The following is a 24,915-nucleotide window of genomic DNA, read 5'->3' as shown; positions in this document are numbered from 1 at the left end:
AGCCTTAAATGTCGAGTTCTTGTAATATGAGTGACCTGAAGCGATCACATTGACATAGTTTGCTCAAAGGATGCCTCAGGCATGTACGTCTTACGCAATCTAGCAAAATTCTGCTCGTTGAATGTACCGATAACTGCCTACTTTGGCATAGTACATCCACATTTGGCCTACGGTTTGAGACTATGGGGCAGCTGTTCTAAATACAAGTTTGATAGAGTATTTAGAACACACAATAAAGCTGTTCAAATCATTTCAAAATTAAAACCCAGAGTCGTGTAAATTGCCTTCGGGGAGCTTGGATTTTCGACCATGCCAAGTCTCTTTATTCTCGATGTCACCCTGTACTTCCGATTAAATGTGAATTTGTTCAGGGCAGGGACGTAGACAACTTCAGAACTGAACGCACAGAACGACTATGTTCAAACACTTGCCGTCTCAAGTGGGCGTCAAGATATCAATAAGCTTTCTGGGGATTTCAAACGAATTAATGAACCCGACCAATTCGAATCTCATTTAAGACACTTTTTGTTGTCAAAAGGCATTTTACTCCGTTCATAAGTTTAGTTGATTAGCATTTTAATATTATTCTGTTTCTCATTTTCTGATATCCAAAAAATGGAATTAACTGTGCCTATGATAACTTAAGTTAGGTTTAGTTCATAGATTTTTCAATCAATATTATGAAATGACGTTGGCAATACAATTTTGTTAATTGTTTTACTGCAATAAAGAATTATTATTATTAGCAGCTTAGCAGTACTCAGATAATCGTAAGAACCAGGCTTCCAGATTCTAGGATGTTCCATAAGGTATTGTTGTGTACCTTAAAAGGCTTTCAGGCACAAGGTGGTTCGGTGCCTGTAAATTTCAAAACATTGTCTCTTCTTTAACGTTTTACGTGCGTAATGTATGCTTAAAAATCTAAGATATTATGGGTTTGTGTGAACATGTTATTTATTTTAGTAAGGTTCACCAATGTTTTATTGAAATACCTCAAGTATTTAGAGCGCCATTACGTTTGGTTACTGGGTTATGGCGAGCCGTAGATCTCCTAGAGTTTCTTTCGAACTTCTATTCAAACCTCCCACGATACAAATTTCCTCGTCACAGTTTCTATTACATTCCGGACGCGGGGACGAACTCGTGATAGTAGAACAATTAGTACAAGAACTCTTGGCCTGACCTATCGAACACATTTCCAAATGTTCGATATGGATTTCAACTCCTTTCAGCATTTCCAGTTTTATTTTATTTTATTTTTTTTTTTTTTGCTTTGTTGTGATTCACGTTTGTACTTTTGCCTTTCTTCTAAGGCGAGATATACAGCATAGTCATCCTAAATCCTAATCTTACATTTTTATGAGCGGAACACTCCTGTTTAGGTGTGGTGAATAAGTCGTTTGAAGACCATTAAGGGAAACTGAAGTATTTTTTCCCCTTTCATTAGTATATTGTTCATCACAGCGTAATAATTTTTAGATCTTTTAGATCGTAATAACTTAAATTATGGCTGCTTTGAAAATCTCCCTCATCAGTCCAACCTCAAGGAAAAGGCCTGGAATCTCGCGACCACTTACATTGTTCAAAAACATTACATTTCAAGGCTATACTTTAAATCATATAACTGTCTCGAAGCATTCTTGACTTCGGTGATCATCATTGATAGATGTCCTCATAAACAAAACATCCGTTTGGTTTCACTGGGACCGAAAACCCATAATTTCCAACGGAATTCTATATTAAACAAAACCCTATTTTCAAACGGTAAGGCGTACTAAGCCAACCGAAGAGTGACAGTCTTTTACTGTACTGACTCTCCTCTTATTCTGTTTAATACGATCCTCGCAAAAGCCAATGGCCTATAAGGATGAGCAGAATAAGGATTAAAAGTAGGCCAGCCTCTCCTTAAAAAGTGAACGATTGCTCGATATTTTAAAAAATCCACAGTTCACACATATCACAGTTGGTGTTTAAATTTCGCTTGTATCTAATTCTCTTTTACCACAAATCCAACGTGTTAAAATAAAATTTTAAAAAACTACATTGGTACAAAATAACGGTCGGACTTAACAAATAAAAACTGATTCCCTGATTGTTTTGCATGCATAAAAGAAAATACAATGCATGAGTTACATATTGGGTGGTGCATATCAAATAAAGTTATTTCTCCTACTTGGGAATTTTCATGTAATTTATTTGATTTTACATGGGCCCAACGACCCACTGAAATCGCTTAAAATTAATTCATGGTTACATTGGTGCGCCTGAATTAGCATCTCCTCGCTACTGACGTCATTTTGATGCCACGAAAGGTGGTGCTAAATCAGCGCAAGGGCCGTGTCCGTCCCCTGAATAAGCACCCCCTTGGAATCACCGTCTGGAATACCTTGTTGATGTGAAGAATAAGCGTGTCCAAAAATATTTCTGTTTGTAATAAATGGAATTAAAAAACTGTCATTTTCATGCTTCATTTGTTAGATTCCATAAAAACAAATTTCGAAATGTAATTATTAAACTGAACACGAAATATTAAATTTATTGTGTTTAAATACGTATTTAAATGCCAAAAAAATAAAATGTATAACTGTACATACAGCAGTAAATATCATATATTGAAGAGGAAAAATAACAAATTATGGTATTTTTATAGTAGACCTATTCTTATAGTTGACATGAAAGAACTTAATACACGATAATAATCTCAAAAGGATGAATCATTAAATAAAAACCGCATTTATCATTAGTTTTTCTTTGCTATCTAATTATTATTTATTAAGAAACTTACAGGGAAATAGCATACATGGCTTTAATTACCTGTGCGTAAACACAAAGTTCAAAATTGTAGGTTTATGTTCTTATTATCTTTACCAGTCTGAAGTAGAATACATGACATATATGATTTAATTAACTCTGTTAATGAGTAGCGATATTTATGAAAGATTCAGAAAACAGTCATGAGTGAATTTTTTTTTAATAGGACAATGTGTGCGAGATGGAGGAACCATAACGTCTGTCACAAGCTTGTTAGTCGGAGCACTTATTACGTAATATTAAGTTTATGGTAATTTCGAGGGACAGAATTTTTGAGAAACATACATCGTTTACAGAAATTTCAACACAGTTGTAGACTGTAGCTTATAAGTGACAGCGTCACAAAAATCCAGATTAAAAACTATTATATTTACAATTAAATTAAATCTCTAAAAGATAAATCTGCTTGTGTTGCTGATTGAATGCTAGGGGGTGCTAATTCAGTGACTGGGCCATTTCCATCCGCTGAATAAGCACCCCCTTAGAACAGGGGGGTGTTAATTCAGAGCCTCGACCATGTCCATGCGCTGAATTAGCACCCCCCTGCGGTGACGTCAAAGCCCGAGGGGGTGCTTATTGCAGTGGGTGCTAAAGCAGCGTCCCCGTTCCATTACACCCCTGATTGGTTGGCCCAAAGATCCTATAGCAGTAAATTACATCTAAGTTTCCTTGGGCCAACGACCCTATTTTGAACAATTTACAGAAATCAAACAAAGAGGGTCGTTGGACCAATGAGCCAGTGGAGTAATCGAACTGTTCCCCGAACCACAACCGAATATAATTGTGTCATTACAGTACCAATCATTGCTGCTTATATGAACATCAACCGAATATAATTGTGTCATAAGATTAACATCTTTGATGCTTATATGAACTTCAACTGAAATTAATTTTACCGTTAGAGTACCAATCGTTGGTGCTAATACGAACCTCAACCGAATATAATTGTGCCATAAAATTAACATCTTTGATGCTTATATGAACTTCAACCGAAACTAATAATTGTGCCATTAGAGTAACAATCGTTGGTGCTAATACGAACCTCAACCGAATATAATTGTGCCATAAGATTAACATCTTTGATGCTTATATGAACTTCAACTGAAATTAATTTTACCGTTAGAGTACCAATCGTTGGTGCTAATACGAACCTCAACCGAATATAATTGTGCCATAAGATTAACATCTTTGATGCTTATATGAACTTCAACCGAAACTAATAATTGTGCCATTAGAGTAACAATCGTTGGTGCTAATACGAACCTCAACCGAATATAATTGTGCCATAAGATTAACATCTTTGATGCTTATATGAACTTCAACCGAAACTAATTTTACCGTTAGAGTACCAATCGTTGGTGCTAATACGAACCTCAACCGAATATAATTGTGCCATAAGATTAACATCTTTGATGCTTATATGAACTTCAACCGAAACTAATAATTGTGCCATTAGAGTAACAATCGTTGGTGCTAATACGAACCTCAACCGAATATAATTGTGCCATAAGATTAACATCTTTGATGCTTATATGAACTTCAACCGAAACTAATTTTACCATTAGAGTAACAATCGTTGGTGCTAATACGAACCTCAACAGGTGCTGAATAACAATTGACGTCCCCACCAACAGGTTTACCGGGCCGAGGACTTAATCAGCAAAAAGCAGATAACGCACATAGAAAACATAACTAGGTACCCGCGACTGGTCTCCTGGAACTACGACGGACTCACAGACAGCACTAGTGTTCACGTACTGTCCGTGAATTCTACTGACACGAACAGCGAATACAGGGTGGCCACTCAAAAACTCTTTTCAAATTCCCGGTTTGTCCCGGTCGAAGATTTCCGATTATCTAAGACTAGATAATGGGAAATACAGACGTGTTTAACGCCAAGTGCAACGATGACGTTTTATCGTCACTAGCAGTATTTGCAAGAAATGCCACAAAGCTGCGGTGCTCTAGCATTTCGCCGCTGGCCAAATGCGAGAAATTCGGTGACGATTTATCGCTATCACCTATTTTAAGCTTCTTAGTTTTTATCTCTGTGTTTCTCGATGTGTCGACATAACATTGTGTATACCTAATAACTTTCCTTTCTGTGATGTTTAGAAAATACAAATAAACACAGCGCTACAGTGGGGCAGACTGCAGCCCAATATTGCGGGTCAGAGGTCTAGCGGTGGACGAACTTACCACCGCCATTGCAGTCATTGTTACCTTGTGTACCGGTGACAATGACTTCACCGGTACACAAGGTCCGTTCAGTACAATCAACAAATAGACCAAATACTTTCATCTGACCACTACTTAATTAATTTATCTTTTGTGGGGGAGGGGGAAGCCCAAAAATACCACGTTACTTCCAAGGAATTTTCAGAGATGCAGGGAAATGAATATATTTAAAATTCAAAGTCATTTTTCCTTTTTAAGTCATAGAAATAGTAGGTTATAAAATGAGCTTCCAGAATATATTACATTTACGTAAAAATGTATTTATGTATATTTATAGAGAATATACAGTATTTATTTACCACTACCCAAAGTACGACATACGAATAAAATACAAATTAGCGATCGTCTGTTTACTTTCGAGGAGCTAAATTCCACGTATAGAACCAAGAAACACGCTAGTGTTGAAAAATATAGACACAAAAAAAATGAACTTTAATCATAATATTATTTATAAATTACGTTATTCTGTTGCTACATATTTTTAAATAGTTTTATACACAAAGAACTACAAAAACATGTTTAACTAATCAGAAATTTAAGTACTGCTGATAGTTTTTGTTCACGAATAGACAGTGCAGAGTCAGTCAGTTAGATTACAGTCAAGGACTACGAAACAACAAGACAAAGATCCTCATGTACGTTGGACTACTTGGTTTGAATAGTTTGAATCGTCCGAACGATCGTCAAGTGTGCGTAGAAGTCGTTCCGGTAAATAGTTGACCGGAGAACTGACGGGATTTCCAGCCGTCGTCCAACCAATGCCGCTCTGACGACGAAAACTGATGAGCGTGGCTGATTCGATTGGCTTGCCGCTTGTAGACTGGCAACAACATTAAGTTGCGTTTACACTGGCAAGTACAGTTGCAAGAGAACTTGAACAACTACTGTAGCATAATGTGAACAATATAAGTATTTTTACTCAAGAGAACTGTCGCAAGTACTTGCTACAGGTGTATCGCTTGGTTGTTCCGGGAGTCCAGACAGTCTGTTCACACACGACAGTGATATCTCGGCAATGTTTACAATTGACATTTTAATAGCCGACACTGTTCTCCAGGTCTTGTAACCAACTGTTACAGGATTTTACTGTGGGGCAACTCTAGTGGAGCCAAGACTGTGGTCAAGTGGCAAAAGAAAGCTATACGCTGCATAGTAGGAATTAGCGACAATGAGTCCTGTAGGCCATTTTTTTAAGAACTGGGTATACTTACGCTTCCATGTATATATAGCGGTATATATATATATATATATATATATATATATATATATATATTACACAGTTTAGTTTTTGTTAAGGAAAATCTCGACTCTTTCAATCTTAGAAGCTTTAAACATGAACACAACACTAGAATTAAAAATACAATTGATGTACAATATGCTAGGTTAAGTAAAACTCAACAGAACTATGCAATAACCGGAGCTAGGCTATTCAATAAGTTACCTTTAAGTGCTAGATCAATTTCTGTTAGTAGGTTTAAGAATGTTGTTGCAGAGTGGCTCAAGAGAAAAACGTTTTATTCTGTAGATGAGATTTTTAATGTTAATTTTAGTGACTTACAATTTTACACTTTTAACAAAGATATAGATTGTATTTATTTTAGGCTCTGCAGGCCTACTTAGTGATATTTTTAATATCATATTTGACTTTGTCAATACAATTTTGTAATTGTTGGACGACAATAATACGATTCTGATTCTGATTAGTGTCAGGGACTTTGTCGAGTGCTCTGATTTCTGATCATTGATCATGATGGTTTTCTGATCTGCAGGGATTTCTGATTTCATATTTGGTATGAAATATAACATTACAGAACGTTTGACCATTTTCAACCTGACCACATAGCACAAGTTATACACTGGATATATGCAATGGTTATATGCAACATCCATCAGTCTATATACAATGCATGTACAATGGATAATAGCAATAGACATGCATACAACGTATATATAGCGCTCGATATCTACCGTTGAATCATTCATCCCAAAAATAAATATATGAACATATACAATGGACATCCACTAATGATCATTAATGGACTAGTTATGTATAGTAAGAGTTTTCCCATTTTTTAGGAACACGTGGTTATACATTTCATATAACAATTTTCTATGTATTTCACAAATATGAACACTTAAAAACAACCGACGTTGCCATAGTTCATATGAAGTTAAATTCCATACCAAAGATTAGTTTACAGATTTAATGAAAAAGAATTCCCCGGAATGTCAAACAATTTAAAATAACTATATTTTGTTTGTATTTGTCTTGTTAATTTAGTTGCTTTTTATCTTTTATTTTAAAATAAAAAAAAACATCTATTAATTTACTGAATGAAAATCTGATGATCTACTTATTGAAATGAATGAGCTATTATCCTAAGTGATTGTAGCACCTGTAACATAAGTCTGTTCAAGTATACTTGTGATAAACTAGTGTCATGCTGTTGTGCTATGAAAAGTCTGTTCAAGTATACTTGTGATAAACTAGTGTCATGCTGTTGTGCTGTGAAAAGTCTGTTCAAACTGAAATCGTCACACTTAAGAAACATGACAGGTATCATCAAATGCTAGCTTACTATAGTTTACATTGTGTAACCGTTAATAAGATTAATTTGAATACAGATTTTTTTGTATTTTGAACTATGTTTACGTTTGTAATGTGTCTAATCTAATTCGGCACTTAACCAAAAATTAAATTATATTTCTGTTAATATTCCAGTAGTATGTTGCCTGTTATTACTTAGATACGTGTTTAATAGCTCAAACCCACAAACAAGCTTCGACCCATGTTGGTATACATTTCCGTGTAAATTAAATAGTTCTCAATTGTATTATTTTACATTGTTCACTAACTATATTGTTAAAACTTAAAGAAACATGTGGTTTTTGAGTTCCATCTGATAAATATTTGATTATTTTCACTTTCCATTTACTTTTCTAGAACTATTTTTAATCGGTGATTCATCTTCATTAGATTCCACTCACTTGAAACATCGCATTAAGAATTAGGTTTAATGCATAATTGTAATTCATTCATTGTTTCAGCCATTTAAAAAGTAATTTACATGTTCCTGGTATTAACAAGTGTTTTTTTATTTCACATTAGCACGTAGGGATGTGTTTCAAATCTTTGTTAGTTCTTAAGTTTAAGTTTAAATGATAAACACACCTTTGTGTTGTGTTTGGTATACTTTTAAAAGAAGAGTCTGATTCCATCCTCATCCTTGTGGATCAGAGGCTTTTAATGGCAAGAAGTGTGACTTTCTTTTTCTTTGATATATCATTCCATCTTTTGAGCGTATGAAGGACGTCTATCTTGAAATGTTACAAAATACATCGAGGCCTGTTGAGGTCTTGTCAAAAGAAAAATGTTTATTCAAATGAACACTAAGACTACTACATCATTAGACATCCAGTGGATGTTGTGATTTGCTGTTATGACAGCTATACGTAGGCCAGCAAACTTTGAATACTTTTGAAATGAGTGTTTACTAGTTTGTTTGTCGTGTATTGTGTGTTATATGATTTTAACTAAAAGAACGAAACCATTCAGCGGATCATATTTACCCTGTAGACTGATGGAATTATTTTTGAAACAAGTAACTTTTGATAACACCTCAAGGTTGTTTTTGAATTTGACGGAGGTAAGAATAGCAAATTAACTGTCAATTTAATCCAAAAGAGACATTACCGATGAATTAAAATCCAAAAAATGACTGCAAAATCCATAAAAGTACATTGACAATCTTTTATTAAGGCAGCTTCCACTGTGGTTGTATTCATCAGTAGAAACAAGAAGACGTGTTCACTATCTTGTTGGGTTTCTACAAAATGTTAACCCAACCTGAATTTCAACTCTGCGTTTGAAGGCTGAATCTCTAATAATGTTGCTACGGAATTTTATCCCTTCACAATATCACAAGACTGCAAGTTAAAACTTTGCACCGAAATATCAAAAAGGTATTCCCATTCTACCTTCAGATTAACAGTTCCAACTCAAACTCTGTTTTTCTATGACAGCAAATAAAACTCAAAGGCCAGCTATATGTAGCCAGGTCCTAACAGTCTGGCGATTCTGCAATGCGAGGGTGGCAAAAACTGTTGAGTACAGCAAAGTTTAAACACTTAACTTACAAATATCGGTGACTGACTCATTTATTACAATACCCTATACACAATAATAGTAGCACATAACAAACTAAGTGAAAAATGTTTATGCTTTAATCCAGAAAGTTCTGTATTTGGATCTCCTACTTACAGATAGTTTGCATATGGAGTATGTCAATAAACCAAGAGAAACAAAACAGAAAATTTAACTTTTGCAGTTTCAATCCCTAATGCAGTCAAATGAAAACACCACAATGTTTAATTTTAGTATGACCCTTTAGGTTTATTCTAAATAATAATAGTATACCCCTTGTGATTGTATCTTCTGCAATTTATTGAGCTACACTGTATCGTAAACAGTGTAGGTTTTTATTCATTCTCGGGTAATGTACAGGTCTTTGTACTTCATATAATATTTTACAGTTACCTTACCACATACTAACTCATCTTATCATTAAAACCACCGTGGTGATAGCATTGCAAACAATCTAATCTAGCATATGATGAAAAATGTTAGTTTAGTACATAGCCTCATTTACAGACTGTACACAAGTTTTTCTTACGGTAAAACTAGAAGAAAAAGTATTACAATTGTAATTATATAAAATTACCTCTAAGGAATGTTACACAAGCGTAACATCGGGTAGCCCAAAACTTGCCACTACTCATTCAATACAAAGAAACAAACAAATAATTAGAATGTTGAGCAGAACTAATTTATGTACTACGGTATGATTTATAACATTCTTTCTCAAATTATTCATCAAACAACCTGGAAAACTTATGCGAACATGTTTACACAGACATTTATTAGAATCGGTTATTAACCAAATTGTTTGGTTAAGTAGAATACACTTTATCTTTAAGAACACTCTAAAAGAAAAATTCCAAAGTTACGAGATAAGGGTGCATTTCTAATCCCCCTCGCCACACAATTATCACGTAATGCGGTATGCTACAAACCCGCAAACAATTGAAAATGAAAAAATGAAATGAAAATTCCTTTATTTCAACAGGCAAAGTTAGGGCCTCATGGCCCTTTCTTACACTTAACCTGTCTGATCAATAATTATTCACAAATATTAACCAAATTAATACTAACACTAATCTACCTTACTAAATACATTAAATTAAACAAAACACTAAAAAATTATAAATATGATACTTCTAAATATAAATAAATAAAAATATAATTATACAATCATAACACAAAATAATATTACAACTTCCATTTTTAATATGAACCAAAAACTATAATTAATACCTAATAACAATAATTTATAAATATATAATAAGAATATTTTTGAAATAAATAATATATATGCAGCTTTGACTCACTCACACTCCTCACACACAATGCCAGCACCACACCCACAGACCCGTAGGACGGACCCGCCCCGACCAAACCGTTCATGGTACAAACGTCTCAGTGCCGCCACAAACCGCCGATCCCCCTCAATGGAAGTGATTTCTGGGGGGAGGGAGTTCCACAGACGACAACCCATCACTTGAAAAGATCTATCAAATACTACAGTCCTGTGTTGGGGCATTCTTAAGGTACGAGAACCAGAGCGAGTGCTCATTGTGCTGTGTGCGGATTGAACAGTCGAAAGAAGCTATTTACCACACACATTTGGAATTGATTGTAATAGATGGCTTTGTACATGTTTGCTTCAGACTTCCAGGTCGTCTGAACAAATGTATCAACAAAAGTGGAAAATTTTTTTAAAGTTTCACTTCTGCACCGAATTCTAATTGTTTGTTCTTTTACTGAATGGATAGTGACTTTTGTGCCACCTGCTACACAGTGTCCATTTTACATGTGCTAATTTAGATCTCAAACACAACTAAATTTGCAGCAAATTTTAAATGGGGACTTCACGTACTTTATAGTGGCAATTAAATGTATGACTAGAATTTAAAAATTTGGCCACCATTAATCCAATATCGCGCAATTTTCGATATAAAGCAACATTTCAACATTTTTTATTCTTGGTATTTTTTTTTAACTTACACGTTTAGGAGCTATAACCTACTAAAATATGTTCAATGGCTTTTTGGTCTTCGATAGCTGCCATAACTGGGAGATCACAAGAGTGACGGTCCAGCTACCAAAAATTGCTGTTCGTTTAGCGTTACCCAGGGAGCACGTGTAGCAAGCTACGGGACACGAACAACTTCACCCCCCTAAAATCATCCTCTAAACCACACAAAGTCTGAGTGGTTTAGAGGATGGGTCTCTAAACTGGCTCAGTAATTTGGATTTAGCTTTGTGACGGGAGATTTTAATATTATTTTTAATTTATGACTCAAGAACTTTGTTCTTACGTACTTTTTAATAATTGTAATTTTCAATTTATTTATTTATGAATAGCTGCCTTTGTCCCCCATACGATATATATATATATAATGGCTTTTTGACATGTGTGCAACTGTGTGAGTTATTTTAAATGTAACAAACGAGAGTATGATATTTTGTTAATTGAACTATTTTTTTGTGTCCATAATAAACCTGAGTTTGCAGACAAACATTAGTTTGAATCATACTATTTTGAGTACTGTACATCTTATTGGATCAGAGTATAAAATTATTTTAAACGTGTACCAGTGTCTGTTGATGTTAGCTAACTTGTACTCTAGCTGTAATAAAGTATCTAATTATGTTGAATAAAGTTAGCCTATTTATGTCTTCCTTATGTGGAAGAGTATATGATACATTGCACATTTAAGTTCAGATTTCAGCCGTAACAATATCTCATACTATCATCGAGTTTACTATTAAAACACTAGTACAAATCTCAGTTTTGTTCTCAAACAACTATAAAACTTGTATAGTTTAGTTCTGTATAGTTGATGGCAAAGAGTGTTTTATTGATGTTTAATATAATATAAAGAAGTGTTTCTACTCTATAAACATAGCTTAATAACTGCAATAGAGTTGAACAATTAATAAACAAACAGAAAATAATGGAACCATTGACAACCCTTACCAAATGCCAAATAAGATTTACTAAAATAACACGACCACAACACACATACCAACAATTTCCTAGGCAAGATAATATAAATTGGGTTAAAATAAAATGTTCCATACTATGTTTTAATTGTTACAAACTGCTTGCTTGTATGTCCATTTTAGCATAATTATTTCAGATATTTTCTTGGATTGGAAATACAAATTTATTTTCTTTATTTAATTTAAATTACAATAAATTTACTAAACCACCACTAAATTACTAAACACAAAAATAAAATCAATCAAATTGTAGTTGGTGGATTTTTTATTCTCCAAAAATGTTGTTCTTACTTTGTTCAATTATTTTGGTTATAGTCAACATTTCATCAAATTCATCGTTCCACAATGCTTTTAATCCACAAAACATTCTTTGAGCTAGACTCGATTCATTACAATTTCTCCACGTCATTGCTGTTACTAATTGGTGACACTTCATCAAACAACATATAAGAGGCATGTTCTTGTTTTGCCCCTACTTTCCCCTTCTCTATTAGATTATTTAAAAGTTCTTGGAAATATCTTGCTTCTTGAGTTCTGAGATTTTCACTCTGTCCTCAGCTGCCTTATCCTTACATTCTTTTTCAGATTTCCTTCTATTAATTCTTTATTTTTTTTTTAATTCTCTCTGTAGCTTCAGTGGGTATTACTTGCCAGCGTTATCAGCTCCCTTTTAATTGGTAATGAGGAAACTTTCATCCATAGTGGTTTTGTCATTCGTTAATAACAAGCGTGATGCGGAATAAGCATTTACACTCATGCACTGCCACAAGATATTTAAAAGCTATTTGATGACTGGTAGCAGTGAGTACATTCACTCATTCTTCTAGTAGATATTCTTCAAATCTGAAGTTTTCACTTATCTAATATTAGGGAAATATTGATAACAATTAGTAAAACTTTCCATAATGCAACAATTTGGAAGTTCCTTGGATATAAGACTTAAGATATGGCCAAATTTAACAGATCTTCTAAATATGACGATATACTCGTATAAGAAAAAAAATATTTCAAACTCTTAAACAAAATAGCAAAACATCTTCATCCTTCATAGATTTTAGTTCTTTTGATATGTTATATGTTATCTGTTCCCAGGGTTTAGTACAATCAAATCTACCTCATCAATAATATTAGTTTCGGCTACATCAGTCAGGTTTGTACACTTAGTAAGTTATTTCCCTTTACCACACAAGCACTGGATTATAGACCCCCTCATCTTGAAAATATCTGCCATAAGCAAATAATAACTCAGCATTTTCAATAACAAACATTTCTTGTGCCTTCATAGGGTTTCATAATCATTTGAATGATTTCTTTGTAAATGTTCCTCAGTTCATTTGGTTACATTTTGAGGGACAAATTGTATGTCTTTAAAACATACCATTGTTCAGCTGCAGGACCAATTGTTACTCACTATGAGGTACCTTGCTTCGTGAAACAATGATTTGGAACAATCGCTGGCCACCATTGACATGGCCAACCATGAAAATAATTGAAAACAGACAATATCAAACTGGAAACATCAAATTTTATTTCTTCCAATCTCTGTAAGAAGGTATTATATACCTTTTGCAGAATGCAATTATCAACATCAAAGAAACTACTTAGTTTTAACTAGTTTTTATTCACATTTGGTTCATTACAGCATATCATTAATAATTTATTTGGAGATAAATTTGCCAGGGCCGACATAATCTTCTGATACAAATTGTCAGTTTTAGCTTTACCTCTAACAAAAGTTTTTTTCCGTCTTCCTTCATTGGTAATTTCATCATAATAAATTGAATAGTATAAATACTAAGCTTCATGAACTGTTTCCCCCCAAAAGAAGGGGCCAAGTACTTCTGAAACTAAAGGACCAAACAATTTTCTGCAAACTTCAGTGATGTATCTAGTAAAGATAATATGTGTATGATTTAACAGGCTTTGCACTTTGCTAAATGTTATTTTTTCATTTTTGCATGTTGAATAGTACGATAAAATCCTTTAGCTACATTGTTTACACTGACACATACAATACAAAAAATTCACTAATACCCATTGGAGACCTTAATCTTTAACCACTCATTCTTCACTTTACACTATCTCATTATTATGAGGTATGATAGCCTTTTAAATATAAACAAGAAGAATTTCTGGATTTGTGCTCGCTACCACAATACAACCTGTGAACAAAGGATTATAGTTAAATAACAAACACTGGTAAAAGAAACGCAAGTACTGAAACTACTATTTGAGATAGCAGAAGGAGACTTTTTTATTGACCCCTTAGATAACTTCATTGGGAGATTCTTTATTTTTATAAACTTTATACATACTTAGTGTTATTACATTATTCATTATAATTGATACCAATTTTTAAGGTACTTACAGACCAAAATATATCCATAAATATATTCATTTGACGAGTTTTATCATTCTGGGTTGAGCTGAGTTTTTTATACAACAGCAATATATCAATTTGGGATTTTGTGTTAATGTATTTATTTGGATTGTTTTGTGTATTTATTTGGATTGTTTTGTGTATTTATTTAAAATATTGTTGTTAACTTATTGTTGATTACTGAAATATATTATTGTTGTTATTGTTTTAGTTTTATAGTTTTAAAATGTTCATTTTTATTGTTTAAGATATTGTTACCTATTTCTGTATTTTTTTAAATTAATGTGTTATGGCGAAAGCTGCAATTATTGGGGCATTTGTGATTAGAGTATTTTATCACATTATAACCTCTTAGTTATAAGTATATTAGTAATTTTTGACGCTATTTGATGTATAAAAATGAATATTCAATGAATAAAGAGATTTTCAATTCAATTCAATTTAATTCTTAAAAATCAAGGTAATCAATGGAGTTTTTAATTTTCAGTTTAGATTATAGAATTTTTGATGATTTTTTCAATATTTAGAGAAGAAAAAAGGTTTGAGATTCATTTATGGTGCTTGAACAACATATTTACATTGATTTTCAAGCAGTTTCGAAAAAGCCATGAAATCAGTACCCGGACAATAAAAATAACTCTTACCTAACGAAAGTGTCATGAAATCAGTACCTGGACAATAAAAATAACTCTGACCTACCACCCAATACTCTTTTATTAATACAAAAAGTTTCAATACTCATTACTGAAAGTTAAATTAAAAGTAGTAATAAGGACCTACTCCAAAGCTACATAAATTCAATGTTCAATAGAAGAAGCATAGTGAGGAACACAGGAAAGGAGTCATGTGAAGTTATTACCATGAGTAGGCGGTAGTAGGAAAACCAGTCTCACGTGTCAGCCATAAGAGGAGACTGCTCTACCTCCAGACACGGTCATCCAGAGAACAAAATGAGAGTCAGATATATCCGACAAGGACAGCAGCTCACCTTGTCTCTTTAGGTGCAATACAAAGTCTATTAGATTAATTCTACAAGAAGATGGTTCACATCTCTGCTTCTCATAAAGCAGACAATTTAATCAGTAATTATCAGAATAAGTGATATTGTTAAACCAAAGCTATAAGGTAATCTTTTTTAGTTCTTTGGGAAATTAAAAACAAAAAATTCAGAATTTCTCATTCAGAATTTCTATTATTTTACCTTCCCTAATATATTTCACACATAACCAATTAAGACAGCAGTGAATAAGAACAGAACAGTAGAAGCCAAGTATCTAGGTGTAGCATTAGACCAGAAACTGACATGGACCCCTCATATTGACAGTCTCTGTAGTAAATTGAGTAGCAGTTTCTGTCATTAAAAGAATTAAAACTATAAGTGACACCAACACAGCCAAGATTGCTTACCACTCACCCTTTGAATCACATCTTCGTTATAGCCTGGAAGTATGGGGAAATTCATCAGCAACCAATTTACAGTGTGTCCTTATCCACCACAAAAAAGCAATACATATACTAACAGAGATTGACCAAAGAGAAAGTTGCAGACCTTAATTCAGTGAACTGAAAATCTGAACAGTGGCCAGCATGTACATCCTAGCTGTAACAACCTACACCTGCAACTTGACTGCAACTTGAACGAGGCATAACCGAAACACTCGACAAGCTATGAATTTCACCCTACCGGTACACCATCTTTCACTCTTTGAAGAAAAGTCTTCCTACATGGGAGTGAAGTTTCTGAACCTATTACCAGAAAGGCCCCAATGTAAGCAGTACAAGACAGCGTCTATCGACTTGGCTTGCATAGAGCAACCATTCTACTCAGTTGAAGAATTCATCAATTGGAGATCTTCAGCCATGTTCCAGTGACAGCAATAAACAAATTGAATCGAATAGTAAACAACAAAAATAAACAAAAAAGACAAAGGAAAATAATTTTTTACTTTGTACCCAATTAAACCATTATTAGACAAAATGTTACATTGCAGATAATTATATTGTGAGTAATAGGTTAAAAAATTATGTGTATCTTATAATATACTTTAACTATACTTATACTTTATTTATTGTACAATGTATATGCATTTCCTCATGTTTACCTTTGTCCTGTACGTAGCATAAGAAATTACAAACATGTGCTAAAAGCGCTAGTGATATTAGCAATGCATGAGCTTAAAATTTGTATTATGATGAAGAACAATGAGTGAATTAATCACTTGGAATTTTTACTATCTAATCTCTGTTTATCTTCTGATTGTGATTTGCTAGCCTTTACAAGAATAGGCTGCTAGAAACCATTTGTTTAAAGATATTAATTTTCAATACCTGAAAGTGCTGAAAGTGTAACAATTGCAAACTTTAAATTAGGAAATGTATCTTATTTTTTATGCTTATTACAATGAGTAAAGATACTTGAACTTAGTTACCATTTTTTGATATTTTAAAATAATTTAAGTGAGTTTTTTTTGTAAAATAAGTTATTTTTTATATTCCAACAGCTTTTTTAAGATTACATTGATTATATTGCACTATGAGTTACTATTTTATTTTTGCAAATGGTAAAACATGCTTCTTTAATAACTATTGAAAAAAGAGCTCCTGAAATTTCCAGCACTCCTATTGGTTAAGATGGTTAGGTACATCAAAACAACACCATGAATAGAAGAGTCTTAGAATTGCATTTTAAACCCAAATCTATCATAAGACAAAGTTGACCGCCTTATTGTAAAATGGCAACCAGATCCTCACTGGCTGTCTCTGTAGTTTAGATTAGCCAGGTGTCTAATTGCTCTCTTTTGCTTTACGATTATCTTTTCTAGGTTGTTTTTTTATGTTCCTCTCCACGCTGAAATGCTGTATCTGAAGTGGGACTTATATAAAAGTAGACACACGTGGACTTCATACTTGCTTGATTCTGCATGTGACACAGAGGCTTGAGCCTAGTTTCTTGCAGAGTTGTTCATGTGGGGTTTCCAGGATAGCTTGTAGTCAACTATGATGTCTAAGTATGGTGGGTGATCTGTGTTAGTAGGCCCTGTATTGGAATGTCTGAGTCGTTACGTTTTGTGGTGGAGATCATCTGCACAATTTTGTTTTCATTTAAGTCCAGGTCATTGGAGGTGCAGTATGCCTTCGTTCACTGGAGTTGCACGTTTGTCTGTCGGCAAACGGTGGTGTAGAACGGAGGATGTTCAGTCGATCCAGGCAGGGCCTTGACTTGTAAGCTTTCTAGATTTCCAGAGACCTTTATCTAAGTTTTGGTAGTTACACACTGTTCCAAAAAAAGAGATACTGTAAATTGTACGATAAGTGTTTTTGAATATACATATAAGTAATTACATAAATTCCACAAGGCCCTTTTTGTTATATAAGCTTTGTCGACTAGATACGATAATTGGATCATCGATGCTGAATAACTTCTACTTATTATTTGACAGAGCATTTCTATCAGAACTCCTCTAGCATTAAGTCTTAAGCTACAGAAACAATGTATTAGATTCAGTATATTTCTAAAACCCACATTCCATATATTTGCAAACGTCTAATACACTTCACTGATAGTTCAAAAAATGTGTTATAACTCACATCATATAATGCCTAACTGACCCTAACTAAACATGGTCAATTGGTAGTACATAATGATTAAATAAATAAGAAGGACTAAATGAATTTACTAAAAGTAATTGAAAAGTGGAAATCAAATTCGTAAGCTACATGTGAGAACTTTCAAACTTATTCATGACCCAGTTTATAACAAAAGTAATTCTTTTAAATTCTCATAAAAAAATTTCAACATCTGACTTAATAAGTTTTTTCATACTGTTTAAAAGGTTGTAAGATGGTGATCATAAAATTTTACTTGCATTGTTTATTAAGTGTGGTTCATGTTAAGCTTAAGTTTATATTGTCTACTAAAATTGAAGACTCTTATCAAACAATCTTTGTGATTTCCTAAAAGATTTCATTGTTAAAGGCCTATGAAAAGTAAAAATCCAACAACTTCACTTCAATTTAAAAAACTTACCGACACAGCTACAAGATACAAATGTTACATGTTTTACATGAATCCTACAAAAAAAAAAAAAAAAACAAGATATAGAAGACGCTTTTAAATTACGTCATTTTTTATCATATACAAAGCAAAAAAAGGTTTCCTACTAAAACAAAAAAAAATTCTGATATCTAAAATCTTATACTAAACCAAAATAACTCAATTCGAATATCTAACAAGATCATGAGATATTAACTAAGACTACGATTGATTATGTGGTTAAAAGAAAACTGTGTCGAAAAGAAAATGTTTGAATCAGTTTAATGAATAATATAACACAGTGCAAGACCGGAATACTTGGTAAATGACTCATCCACAGTAAAGTTTCTGTACGGAAAGGAAATAACCAAGCCCTGCTGACTTGAGGCTCGTTGGCAAGAGTTGGTGGCACCTAGCCATCCTCACTTGACGAATATTGCATCTCGTCTATCTGTGTTCATTAATAGCATCAACGTCAAATATTTCAGGCCTTCACACTCCACCCAACCTACCTGTCCAAGGTTATATAATCTGCAATATATCTGTTAGGAGTCATACTAGTATACTAGCTAACAAAAATAATGAACTCCTTAAAGGAGAACACATATAACCTTCAACTTAGCCAAATGGTACTGTAGTACACAAATTTGGATGGGTACGTGAGACAGGATCAAATCCACGGCCATAACACCCATTGAGCATGCCACCTGGATCTATCACACTACAGACTGTCAACATCTCAGCAGTCTTTCCCAGCCCAAGCCATAACAGCCTACCAGATAGTATAAAAATGCTGAATTGTGAAGATTTCAAACTAGCCCTCAAAAGTCGCCAGGAAATCAGGCCTTGTATACTCTTAGAGAACTGGAGGAGGAGCTGCTCTTTTAAGCATTCGACCACCATCTAGTTTTCATTATTTTTGTGTTGCAAATATTATATAACACCAAACGATACAATCTATCTCAGAGTTTCTTGAAGTGTGATCCGCAGACCCCCAGTGGTCCGAAACCCTATACCGAGAGTTAGCTTACGAAATGTGGAAAAATATATACACTGCTGTTAATAAATGTTATTTTATGTTTTAAATGAAAAGCACTCTTTACTCAGAATAAAAACATTTCACCAATTCAAGTATGGTTTGGCAATTAGATAACTACACTAAACGCTAATAAAGCTATAATTGTATAGGCCAATCACAATTTAGCACTGCAGCTGTGTCCTTCAGGTTACACCGTAAGCACGTCTACGGAAACGGTATGAAGTGGAAGGGAAGGAATGAGTCAAGGGATGTGACTAAAACAAAACATCCACTTCACTCACTCACCTGTGACTAGTGACTAGTGCTTACAGTGCAGTGTCCTTGTTTGCCTCTTATATACGTAATAATTATTACATTTATAATATAACATTTACTGCAGGTCACTAGTGATCAGCAAAGTGCACTGATTACTGATCATTAGTTAAAATGTAAAAGTGAAATGCCAAATAACACTAATGGAGATGGCAGACAGATCCCTGCCCCACCTAACCTTGAAAAGCAATCTTGTTCAAAATTTAGGCCAGTGCCAATAAAGCCGACAAACTCAAGTATTATGACGATTACTGTTGATTGCTAAATTGGGAAAGTCTTCTAATGTGGAAGAAGAGCTGATCATGCCTGATGCAAAAAGTATGTGCAGCATAATGTTAGGTGAGACTGTTGGCAAAGAAACAAGTTTAATTGCCATATCAAAGGAATCAGTGAAGAGAAGGGTTGACGATATGTCTGAAAATGTGTACTCCCAATTCGTAATCTACGGAGATGTTCACATTACAACTAGATGAGAGTACAGACTTAAGTGATAAATCTCACTTGCTACTCTTTTTCCGTAACGAAAAAAGTATCATTGAAGATCTGTTATTTTGTCGAGAGGTAATACATGACATATTTGAATGTTTTAATCTTTCAAAGAAGCTGCAAAGACCTAATACTGACATTAGTTTACTGACCTTCAAAGTAGAAGACAAAATTGAAGCAATGATTGAAAAACTGAAGCTGTGAGCAAATCGAGTTTTAAAGAAATGATTAAACATCATTGCCTGTGTTAACAGTTTCTAACCAAATCTGAAGAAAGTCTACATGTTGAGGTTCAAGACATGATTGTCGAACATATGACCAACTTAGCAAGTAGCCTACATTGAGGAAATACTTTCCTATATCAGATGCAAACTATGACCGGATAAGACAACCTTTCAAACAACAGAATGTTGCCAGCCTTGCTGACCTCTATGAAAATGAACACCATCCACTGGTAGGCTAGATTTGTCTTGCCATACGGCTTGGGAAGTAATCTTCAAAGAAAAAAGTGTAAGTTTTGGTTTCATGCCCGGTCGGAATTAACAGATTTAGCAAACAAAGCCCTCAAACATTGTGTCCCTTTTTGTACTACTTATTTGAATGAACAAACATTTTCTACGCTTTGTAAAAGTGTTCAGAGAAGTAAACTGAAGAACGTTGAATCAGGTTTGAGGTTGAAAATTTCAACAATTCTTCCCAAAACTTCAGGCATTATAAAATTGAAGAAACAAATGCATTCCTCCCATTGATAGTGATGAGTTATAATGTTATGATATGTTCAACAAAAGAGATAGAGGAAAAATATTAAAAACTTAATATTAATTATTGTCAAAAATAATTACATATGTTTTATATTTGTCTTACGATGGAAACACAATCCTTCCATCGTCAAAAATAACCTTCAACAAAGTATCTTACGATGTTAACAAAGTACTTCTAAAAAAACTAATTTATTTAAAGTCCTAATACAACAACAAATCAAAATGAATTCTGAATTATCATTACTGCAATTAAAACGGGTAAAAAATATTTTTTTAATTTTAATTTGTAGTAATTTTTATGAAGTGAAGGCAAATGTGTAATTGATCAATTATCTACTTTGGTAAATGTTTGTTATAGCATATTTTGTATATTTCCGAAAACACAGAGTACTTAATCAAATTTAAAATAAAACTATATATATATATATATATAATTATAGGACAAAACTAAGAACAATTAGCATAATGGGGTTTTATGTACATTGGAGGTCCTCGAAGACTGTAGGCTTTATTGTGGGAGTCCGTGAAAAGCTTGACTTTGAGAACCCTCTGATCTATCTGGTGAAAGCCAGTCATTGATTAAGTATTCATGTAAGTATGGAATTTGGCTGAGCGTAATTTTTGTGTCGATTTCTGTTCTGTATAACTGTATGTCTGTATATATGCCCGCAGTACATCTCAAGAATTACACGAGTTATAGATTTGAAATTTTGTTTGAAACCTCAGTGAAGTCTATTATAGTGTGGCATACTATTGCTATGTATAAACTAGTACCGTAACTGTAACTTTCAAACACGGTGGAGACTCCCACATTTAACATCTAATTCAATAATACAACAGTGAATGTGATATTTCTTCAATGATATTTTAACACTAAACTTTAGATACCAAAGACACCTTCTGATTTGAAGTTACTATACATTGTTTACTGTGCTACAAACATAAAAATTGCTCACTTCCATCCATTTAAAAGGTGAGATAGGAGTTTTTATACAAGACAAATTTAAGATTTCTAAGGAATTAGCTGCTGCGTTATTACATGAAATATTTTTTTCTTATACAATTACTAATTTGCTGTGATGGACACACTGTTGTTTGCACTTTTATCTGCTATACTGGTTAAAGAGTTTATAACCGTCCATGCGGCTCTGCAACAATTCTTTGACTCTAGTATAAGTCAATTAATTACACTCTTTATGCCAAGTCAATTACTTCTTTATAAAACTTTTTCAGCTTATTATGAATTTTAGGAGACTAGGTTTGGCTTTAACTTTTTCATAGTCCACATCCAAAACCATCCTAATTTTACTTCATAAGATGTGTACCACCAGTTTTTATCAACTGACACCGAAATTTTTAAAATTGTCATCTTTTTAACTTTACTTTTTATGGGACAGCACTCTTTAAAAGTATCAGTAAATTAATATTTGCATTAAGGATGTAAAAGCAGTCAACATCACTAGCCAATTAAAAAAATACACCTATCAACCTTACTTTAGTCTGATGATGAAATAAATTAGAAATCTATCAACCTTACTTTAGTCTGATAATGAAATAAATTAGAAATCTATCAACCTTACTTTAGTCTGATAATGAAATAAATTAGAAATCTATCAACCTTACTTTAGTCTGATAATGAAATAAATTAGAAATCTATCAACCTTACTTTAGTCTGATAATGAAATAAATTAGAAATCTATCAACCTTACTTTAGTCTGATAATGAAATAAATTAGAAATCTATCAACCTTACTTTAGTCTGATGATGAAATAAATTAGAAATCTATCAACCTTACTTTAGTCTGATAATGAAATAAATTAGAAATCTATCAACCTTACTTTAGTCTGATAATGAAATAAATTAGAAATCTATCAACCTTACTTTAGTCTGATAATGAAATAAATTAGAAATCTATCAACCTTACTTTAGTCTGATAATGAAATAAATTAGAAATCTATCAACCTTACTTTAGTCTGATAATGAAATAAATTAGAAATCTATCAACCTTACTTTAGTCTGATGATGAAATAAATTAGAAATCTATCAACCTTACTTTAGTCTGATGATGAAATAAATTAGAAATCTATCAACCTTACTTTAGTCTGATGATGAAATAAATTAGAAATCTATCAACCTTACTTTAGTCTGATAATGAAATAAATTAGAAATCTATTATTTAATAGTTCTATTTGTGTAGCTCGGATCATCATTACAATGTGTTTCTTTATTATAATGTTTGTAATTTGTTGGTACTATCAATTAAGTCCAGAAGATTAGTTATTCTCTATGTATAGGTTCTTACACAGGAGTTCGATATTGAGACACGTAAGCTCAAAATATTTAAGTTAACACAGTAAATCAATATTGACAACTTTAAAGGAATATTTGAGTGAGTTCCTCACAAAAACAGCCAGGCCTACAATAACTTGCAAGTCGAAAGTTTTTAGGCACATAGCCAATAAGCTTAATTCATCTTGCGTAAACTAGTGTTCATTGATACATAGAATGTTGCAACCTGAGTCTCTTAGAAATACCTCCATGGGATTGGTCTTGTTTTTAATATACTGAACATTAAGATGTGCTATGAGTAGGCTACAGAGAAAGGTTTAGAGCCAATAAGGCTAGGTACAGACATGATCATATATCTAAGTTTTGGTAGTTGCAGATTGGGCCTGTTCCAAAAAAGTGGTTTTGTCTATTGTGTGATAAGCCTTTCCGAGAGTAGAGAAAACAATTTAGCTTACATATCCTACAAGGACAAAGTTGTCTGAGAAAACTTGTTTCCGGAACACCTTCCTTGAATGAGATGTAACCTGGGTATCTTATTTTAAGCTTGCAGACTTAAAATATACAAACTACGTATTACTTGTAGGTTTCGTTGAGATAAACCTATTCTTTTACAAAAGTAGTCAATATTTGCCTGAAACCTTCAAACAAATATATGCCTCAATTTTTCTACTAGCCTATTTTCAGTTTCCCTTCACCACATACTGCACCTCTAATAAATTCAGATTTACTGTTGGAGAGCTGTTTTGTTAGGGATTATGAATTTCTAAACCTAAAAATCTTTTATGTAACACTTAAAGAGATAGGCTTTTGTATGCTTATGTAGCTTTTCCCCCATTGACAATGCAAATTGTCCATGAATTCATACTATAGAGAAAATAATGTTACTCTTACATAGTCTTTTTTTAATTTGATTGTTTACAATCTGCAACTCACATAACAACTTTAAAAAAATAATCTATAACTATGTTCTACCCTTCACTTTGCTACTTTATTAAGAAGTCATAAAAATATGTTTATACAGAACATGAATTAGTGGTGGAAAATATGGGTTAGTGACGAAACATACTATTCTTGTGGGAATTTGTATCCACTCTGTATAAGGAACAGTTCATGTGATTAAAGTTTTTAAATGTAAAATAAAAATGTTTTTAATAAGGTTTTATGCTTTATACTCTCACAACTAGGCAAACTCAAACATTTTACTCCAAGGTGAATAAATAAGCTTAGTAGCAGATAAGCTAATATATTTGGTATCAATAGAAGGTAACATAGTTTAAAATTAAAGCAATTAAATTTATTAGAATAAATTTAAATTGAAAAAGCTGAAAAACGCTCTAGAAGGTTGTGCACTTAGTGAAAATGCCTAAGGTAAAATATAATTTATACTGGGAAAATTACAGTTGTGGTTGAAAAAAATAGATATAAGCCAATTTTCATTAA

General features: G+C 33.1%; 1 protein-coding gene across 1 annotated transcript in view; it reads right to left on the bottom strand.

Moving 5' to 3' along the window:
• LOC124369985 (myc box-dependent-interacting protein 1) overlaps positions 1–24,915 on the bottom strand; it is a 161,784-nt gene that overhangs the window by 136,272 nt on the left and 597 nt on the right. The gene's annotated exons all lie outside the window — the stretch shown is intronic.

The sequence above is a fragment of the Homalodisca vitripennis genome, chromosome X, assembly GCF_021130785.1.
Source record: "Homalodisca vitripennis isolate AUS2020 chromosome X, UT_GWSS_2.1, whole genome shotgun sequence".
NCBI classification, from domain to species: Eukaryota; Metazoa; Arthropoda; class Insecta; order Hemiptera; family Cicadellidae; genus Homalodisca; species Homalodisca vitripennis.
This window is presented reverse-complemented; position numbering and strand designations above follow the sequence as displayed.